Source organism: Poecilia latipinna, unplaced genomic scaffold (genome assembly GCF_001443285.1).
Source record: "Poecilia latipinna isolate Pla-1442-1.1 unplaced genomic scaffold, P_latipinna-1.0 Scaffold83, whole genome shotgun sequence".
Classification (NCBI taxonomy): Eukaryota; Metazoa; Chordata; class Actinopteri; order Cyprinodontiformes; family Poeciliidae; genus Poecilia; species Poecilia latipinna.
The window spans coordinates 388,951-397,881 of NW_015112699.1; positions in this window are offsets into that span (position 1 = coordinate 388,951).

Consider the following 8,931-nt stretch of genomic DNA (forward strand, 5'->3'; position numbering starts at 1 on the left):
CAGTGTTTTACAAAGCCAAACTCACTCGCACGGGAGCATAAGCTGCTTCAATAGACATTATAACTAAACTCTTAATTAATTTAAAATTAAACATGATTTAAGTTTCTGTTAGTTTTTGGTCCAAGTTGCACAGAACAACTAACCATTCTGATTTGCTGGAGCTTTAAATTCAGTTTTTGCATGGAAAAAATATCCAGCATATGTATCAGGAATTTCCTCAAATGCAATGATTTCTACATAACAAATACACTATGAAGACAGACAATCCCTGGAAAATATAGGAAATCTTTACTCTTGGGAGATATTTCAAGAGCAATTTTGTTTTATTTATTTAAATAAATAACAAAAAAGTGACACAAAATAATTTATTTATGTTCTTGCTTTGCTAATTATGTAAAAACAAAATGGCAGTGTTGTTGTTATTGCATTTTCAGATCAAGAATGCAATACAGAAAATGTCCATACTGATGCAAAACCAGGCAAGGAACAATGACAGAATAAATATGATGCTAATTATTCAAACTACAGAAGAAATAAGAGATGATGCAACTGAGCAGAAAGAGCAGCAAAAGAAAGAAATGGAAAGAAAAGATAAGCTACAGTTTTGGAAAGAGGGACTTGTGCCAGTAAGACAAAATGTCCTGTGTCATTGACACCTGCAGGGAGACGAGGCAGAAGAGGAAGAAGCTTCTGTCACGTCGATACAGCAAGCAGAGGCACTGAATAGGAAAGCGCCAGGTGTCCTTTTGACATCTGCCCTCCCCTAAACGACCAAGTGAAGGAAGAGAGAGCGCAGTGCTGTCCCAACAGCCTTCCAATTAAAACCAACAATTAATCATTTCTATTTAAAGAGGCCTATATATCCTCGGTTGCAGGAAGCAGAGTAATGTGGGAGACGACACACTGCACAAAATCACACTAATTTACCTGTTCTCTATGAAACCTTTTGGCATTGCTGCTGTTCTTTACAGATCTACTTTCCAGCTGCCAGATCAAAAATATATCAAACTAAATGCAACTATGTGAACAAAAAAATTAGCATTTTGTTTCCACTGACGTTGTTTCTTTTCTCTTTTCTCTTTGACAATGAAGTAACACCACATGTGCTTAGAATCCAATGATGTAAAAAAATGAGAATGAAAACAAATGGAAAGTTTCATGTCATTTATATATATAACTATTTGTAAAAAAATAATTGCCTCTACACATTTAACTTTCTGCTCAGTGGATTTTTTTCCCCCTGTACATTCTGGACATATTTCAAAATTTAGGAGCCCAAGTGAAGTTTGGAAGCTTCGCTCGGTCTTCTTGCTTCATTTTGTGAACTCTTAGAGCATGACTGGGCAGGTCAGTCTGTCCGGTACCTGCATTCTCTAACCAGAAAGTCTCATCCTAGTTACCCTTTTAAGAAGGAATTTGACTTGACCTTCTTGCAATCTGATACTCCAAAATAATTTAAACAACACACATCTGTAGAACCTCTTGCATTGCTCTTGAGTCTTCCAAGATGTAAATATACACATACACCCAACATTCTGTCACAGATGCCAAATGTGAAATTGGAGGTTTTTGCAGCCACAAAACTTTCTTCTTTGTCGAAGTCGATGCTCACTGAACTCAGCTCAATCAACTCACTTGTCGCAAACATTTAGGAAAGGTTTTAAGATCTAGCTATAAATTGCAGCAAACTGGGTTTCCTGAAAACATTTTAATATGGTACCAGTTGAGACCACACACATTCAGTTTTGATTTTCATTGTTACCAGTCAAACTAAGGAAATTCTGTCAACATTTTAATGAAGTGATGTGCCATAAATAACATTTTATATTTATGTTTACATTTGTGTTTATTGAGATTAGAATAAGAAGCATGCTGCATCAACTATTCCTCCTAGGATCCGTTTACATAAAAAAAGACAGCTAGTTTAAATTCCTTTTAGAGTTGGTATTATTTTACAACCTTTTTGATAATGAGAACTGATACAAAGATGTGAAACACAGATCCATCTTTGGAACGACAGGGTGGGAAGAACAATATAATTCAATTCAATTTATTTGTATAAAGCCAATTCACAACATGTTATCTCAACACACTTTACAAAAAATAAAGTGAATTCATTCCAGTCATACAGACAAATTTCAGGTCAGTTACATACATTCTGAACTGTATTACAATCTAAAAGTCGTGGGTTCAGATATAGTATTCTCCCTTTGCATGCTTGCTCTCAAACATATGGCTACACAGATTTTTTTTTTTTTTTGTGCACCTTCTTCAACTATACTTTTTCCTTGCACTTAACTTTCCATTATTATGCTTGGATACAGTAGACTGTGAACGGATTTTATTTTAGTAACAACCTTCTGGCCCTTACCTTCCTAGTGGAGATGCCAATAACTATCTGCTGGACAGCTGTCAGGTCAGCAGGCTTCCCATTTCTGTGTGGGACATTGTCATGACAGACGTTCATACTGTCTGTCTGTCTGTGCATAAAACTGATGGAGAGTGAAATGCTGCTGACATTATAGAAAGAAAGATGAGAATTTAAATAATGTGAGGCCAGTTTGAGTGGGAGGAAGATGAATTGAACTGAAGACACACAGAATAAACTGAGCTTAAAGGACACACATGCAAAAAATGAAAATAAAAAAACATACTCAAACACCAATTTAATATTATAAATAGTGAAGCAAACCCAACCATAACAGTCAAAGGAGCGGGCTTCACATAAAAAAAGTAAAATGAGGATTAATTTGTACAAAATTCAAAGACACAAAAGCCCAGAGCGACTAGAACAACGGCAGTTTTAATAAAAGGACGGCCTTTTTGGTGTAACTGTGCCTGCGTTATGTGAAATTACATGGAATCGTGTGGTTTAGTCAGCTTGGTTTAGGTTTCTAATTATAAAAGTGCAACTATGCTCTATTTCAACACAATGCGCAGGCCAGAAAGGGCGGAATGTTTTTGCAATATTTTCTCATTACAGTAACATTATTTGTCTGGCAAGTTAAAGTCATTTCCCATTATTCTTTTCAGAAGTAAATCTATGAGACAAACTGCTTGGGAACAGTACAAAGTGCCTCAGGACTTTGAAGTTGAGATGCAAACTTTAACTGACTCAATCCGTCACTTCTTTCTGACCTCCTGGAGCAACTTTTAATTGCACTTTTTCCCTTCTCTATTTATATGATAAGTCCCTGTATTTGGAAGGGCTTCTTGACGTTTCTCATTTGAAGAACTGTATATATGTTGTTGTTGTTGTTGTTTTTTTTTCAAACTGTTCCTGCTTTACCTATTTGAATCGTCTGCAGTGTTTGTTTTTGTGCTTTGCAGAGCAGCTTCTTTGTGTTTGGTTTTCACTCCATGCGGGTTGTTGGTTTGCCTGATGGGAGGGGCAATGAAACAAAAAAAAAAAAACAACTGTTATTTATATTCAACAAGCAACACACCAACATTGCGTTTCTGTATTTGCACTTTAAGCACAGTGTGTGACGAGCAGGAAAGGCTAAAAAAGAACAAGCGTAAAACAAATATGGAAAAATATTAGTTGTACTGAGCCCACTGCATGGAGAGCTGGTTGATGCAGAAAAGCTGAGCATCTCTTAGTGGATGTTTCCCCCTTTCTCTCATGTGAACCTCATCCTGGTCCAAACTTTCTAGAATACAGTAGGGGGGTGGGGGGGACACATTTTGGCAGCCTGTATTTTCTCCTGCTGAAAAGAGCTCATTAGCATCTGTTGCCCTCAATTGAGCTTCCCAGACAGAACTTCCCCTGAAGCTGAATACAAATCCTGCCTCTTTATTTCTTACTGAGACACCCAGGACCCGGCCAATTGGGTAAGCCTGTGAATTCCAAACTATGGTCAAAAATAGTCATCTAATTGGTCAAATGTTTAGGGAGAAACTGCACAGTGACACAAGTGTATTTTTATTCGCTTCTTCATATCTGTTTCGGGGTAAACACAGCTATAACTCCCTGGTAGTATAGGTCATATATTTAGACATCTCATTAGCCAAATTGCTTCTGTCATTTATTGAATCCTATTTGCATTTAAAATCTGCTCAATTTTTTCCTTCAGTTCAACTAAAAACCTGCCGTCCATTGTACAGTTATGTAAAATGTTGAAACTTTTTTTTTAAAAATGCTCTATGATTAAGGGAGCAGTATTATGTATCTGAGGCGGGCACATTGTTCCATTTTATAACCCAATCAAGTAACTATGTTACCTTAAGTTGTTATAAAAATGTGTATCATGATATGTATGTATCAAATGATGTATCAAATGTGACTTAAAAGAAATTTTACTTAGTAATTTAACATTTTGAAAGTGGTTCTCTCTCTTTCTGAAGCTCAATGGTTGCCGAAGGGAGAGTGAAAGATTTCTCAAACGTGCAAGGACGAATCAAAGCAACACTCCAGGTATGGGTTCGATGAGGGAATAACATTATAAAGTGATGTTAAGCTCAAAAAAGTTGATTTTACAAAACGACGCCCCATTGATTTAAAAGGAGCAATTCACACAAGTTGATGTCGCTTCTTGAATCTGAAGACTCACTTGTCTCTAATTGAATGGCAGTTTAACACGATTGCCTAGATTTATAAGATGACAGAAATCTGTGCCATACAGGCAAACGAGGCTTCTGTAAATTAATTATTTGAACTTAGTAATGGGTACTTCACAAAGGTGCAACATTTTGACATGCAAAGAACAAAACTGGGCTATTAAACTCTGCAATATCTTATCCTATGTTGTTACCACAAAAGACTTTATGAGGATTTCTGATTATCCTAATTGTATTCTTGGTATTAGTGATAAAGTCTACACTTGCTTCCTCGCTCTGTGGAATAATTAGTTGCTGAGATGTCTTTATAGAGAGCTGTGTAAGATCATAACTTAGACGAATAAAAAATGATCAGTCAGAAATAAAGCTATTTTCTGCTTAGAAACTAGTGCATTTCAGCGATTTGTGGTTTCAGTGAAGTTCCAGAAATTAAATAATATTTTAAGAAAAAAATATGATTATTGGAGGTGACTATCCAAAGACTTGTGGTCAAAATTAGTAATTGCATACAATTTCAATATACTATATCGACTTGTTTCTGTGATGCTAATCTCTCTTGTTAATAGAACAATAATTTTAACAGAATAAAAAGCTTTCCTGTAGAAATGGTAGAAGAAGGAAGCAGCAGAATGACGCATCAATTCAGTTTTTTTTTTCTTTTTCTTCTTCTTTCATTCGGGTGTTTGCATGTGAATGACAGGTCATGTCACCGCTGGGTCAGCCACTCCTTGGAGAATGTGCGGTCTGAAATGAAAAGACTGGGGAAAAAAAAAAAAAGTATTGCATCATCACCGTGCTTGTCAAACAACATTTAGGGAGCTCCAATCAAAGCAGGGAAACATTGTGACATATCATTTGAAAGCAACCAGAGCTTAAAGATCCAGTGAGAGATGATGGATGTGTTTATATACCATGGATTCCCAGTGGAATAAGAGCTAGTCTTTCCTAGAGGGACAGGGTTAAAGTTAACATCTAGCATATTGTTTTCAGTTCACTTCATTGTTTGCTTGTTTTTTTTTTTTTCTTCTGTGTTGTACTGGAAAAATGTGCTTTGTTCCTTGTTGCTACAGGGTAATGTAGGTTTCACTATGAATCCTTTAATAACATGAAACTCATGGCATCTTTTACCTTTTAATATCTGTATAGCTTTCAGTCAAATCCTGAGGGTATTGCTGCTGCAAATGTATCTGAAAGCTGCGCTTGCTGTGATTTTGTGACTTTTAAATTGTGTACTAGAATGCAAAACATTTCACTTAAATGACTTTAAGAAGTCTTGCTTTAAATATGAAATAATTTATGCTAACAGAACACTGCCACCCCAACCCAAATAATGTCCTATGTCTAAATTAAAAAGAAAAATCTTACTGCTGAATTTTGATTGAAACGTAAAAAAAAAATACATTAATTAAAAAAAAAGGAAGGAAACAACATGAGGTAGTGATCAGGGTTTTCGGTAACGCAATATGTAACTGATATCAAACAATACAATTTACATTTGACCGGTGTACGTAGTGGCGTTTTCACCCCTTTTTTGAGGTAGCCAAGAAACCCTGAACATGCTGTTTTTGTGTATTTTAAAAACAGAATTAAACTTTCATGAACATTAAAACTATGTTTTAAACAAAAGTCTCTATTTCGTGTGAACGATCCAACTGAAGTTTGATCAGTGTAAGTATTGTACATTCAGAACCAAAATTGCAATCCACGGCTCTGTCATTTTGCACCAAGCGGGAATTGAACAAGACAGCGACAGCCTGAGACAAGACGTTTAATGAAATAAGAATAAACAAAGGTGAACTCATTAAGGGTGCAGCTGATTGCTCACTTTTCTTCCCACCCCACATTAAATATGCTTTACAGTTTATAATAATATTTGGAACAGTTATTTTTCTGTATGGATAGGTACAGTTAATTCTCCTCCAGACTCCGCTGGGGCACAAAAACCTAAAGGTTTCATTCACAATCTTCCTTTCTGCAGCAATAGCTTGAAGATTGATTTCTAAGCTCTTCAATCACCTGTGGTGCAGTAGTCGGAGAAATAATTGCTTGCTTTGTAACATCACCCACCTCAATAAAAGTGTTCTGGTAGTGTCTCAGAGAGGTAGAGTTGGCAAAGTTCTGCCTGCAGATTGTTTATAGTAGCTATTATCACTGTATTAAGTGATAAAAGTGTGAATTCAATTCAAAGTGTGATGCACTTTGAATTGCCTTGTTGCTGAAAATGTGCTCTATAAATAAAATTACCTTACCTTATTAGCATAACATTAAACTGGACTAAAAGCATTGCTAATAGCAAATTGCAACTCATTAGTTTATCCAGCATTAAAAAGTTCAAATTAGGTGGAATGTGAGGACCATTTATTGTTTATTCATGGAGTCTTTGAGAGAAAAGCAAATAAGCATATTTTTTTTCTCTTTAAAGCCATGGAGTCAGACAAAAGCAGCCAAACCTGCTGAGTCAAATGTCACATTTATCCACCGGAAACCATTACAATTCATACAATCCTAAAGAAAAAAAATTTAAGGTCAACTTATACAACTCACAAGAACATTTAAGAAATCTATTTTACTTTGACTCACTGTCTTATGAAACATTCGTATTATCTGAAAAATGTCTTGTGACGGTCTTCCTCAATTCATGCTAATTTGGCCGTCTGTGTGATGTTTTTAAATAATAAAACTTCAAAAATTAATGACGGGCAAACTAAAGCCTATGAACCACCTAAAAAAAAAAAAAAATGCAGTTTTTGTAGCTCATTTGGGCTTTGCCAGAAGTGCAATATGCATAAAATATGAAGCCACATATCCGGCACTAAAATTGCTCTTTCTTTAATCTCTGCATGATCATTGTGAAGCTCCTCATTAATACCCCCACGAGGGTGAGCAGAGGTGGCAGGATGCAGCATTGCCTCCCAGCTGCAGGCAAGTGCAAGATATCGGCTTAGGGGAAAGCTGACCTTTAATGCATCTAAAGGGTTAAGGCTTTGCATACAAATTTTGATCCGATTCCTCAGTCATGTGGCCAGTTATTCACCGTCACAAAATGTCACTGCTGGATGCCTTTGCTCAGTGGATCTCATCAGTATGCTCCGTTCTATCTGAAAATATACCGGAATACTTCATTAAAATGTTAATATTCACGTTTGTGAATGCTGTCATCCTTTTTTTGTGAATTAGGTAATAATAGAGTGGCAAGCTTGCAAATTTTGGGTTATTTAATTAGTCATAATAAACGGTATGGCTCCAAAGCTAGTGTAATTTAATCGCAAATGCAAATGCAAGGAACTATATTAAAACGCAATTATGTGGAGAGGAAGGGAGGAAAAAAAGACCAAAGAAATTATGCAACATTGCCACCTACTGGTAAACTCTAGAACCTTGCATGCCTACTCGCTTCTAAGTGGCAATATCCTGGAATTGAGATTTATTACAAACATTGTGCTCGGATTTTGATGTGAGCTATAAGAAGAGACGCTATGTATTCAGACAATAACACAAACAAAAAAAGACACAAACACTATTCCTATGTGTATTTATGGAACATATGCATGCAAAACCTCTAAACCTTTAACTCAAGTAGGTTGAATTGCACAATAAATTTTTTGTGGTATTTTTTCAGGTTTAAAAAAAAACAAAAAATAAGATGCTTGAAGTTTCTCACATTTTGCCACATTTCAGCCAAAAATGTTTTTCATATTTTATTTGGGTTTTTGTTAGACAATTACAAGTAGTGGATACTTGTAAAATAGATCAAATACAAATTTGAAGTGTGAAATACATTCAATTCTTTTTAATTTACTACAGTTAGATGCAGCTTAGTGCCATAATTTGCTTAAGAAGTCAACTAATTAGTAAATAGGATAAGCCAGTGTGCAACTTAATTCAATCTAAACCCAGATGTTCAACAAAGGCTTCGATGGTTTGTTAGGAAACATTCATGAACAAGCAGCATCACAAAGACCAAGGAACAGACAAGACAGGTCAGAGACGAAGTTAAGAAGACGTTTATAGGAGGGCCAGATTGTAAATGTAAATATCCCACACAATGTGAAGATCTCACACTATTCAAATTATTATATGCAGATGTTAATGGTGAGGCACAACTGCATAAAAACAAAGACATAGCCATCCTAAACTAACTGACAGGACAACAATTGGAGAACTAGTGAAGACTCTTGGAGACTGTTAGATGAGCATTCCACAAAGATGTTTTTCTATGGAAAAGTGGCAAGGCCGTGGAAAGAAAGCCACAAGAGATTCCCTCCGCATGTTCGTTACAAGCAAACCAGGAAACGTGTGAAAAAAAAAAAAGAGTACTCTGGTCACAGGAGATCATAATGAAATTTTCAGTTTGTAATAACACTAAAAAGC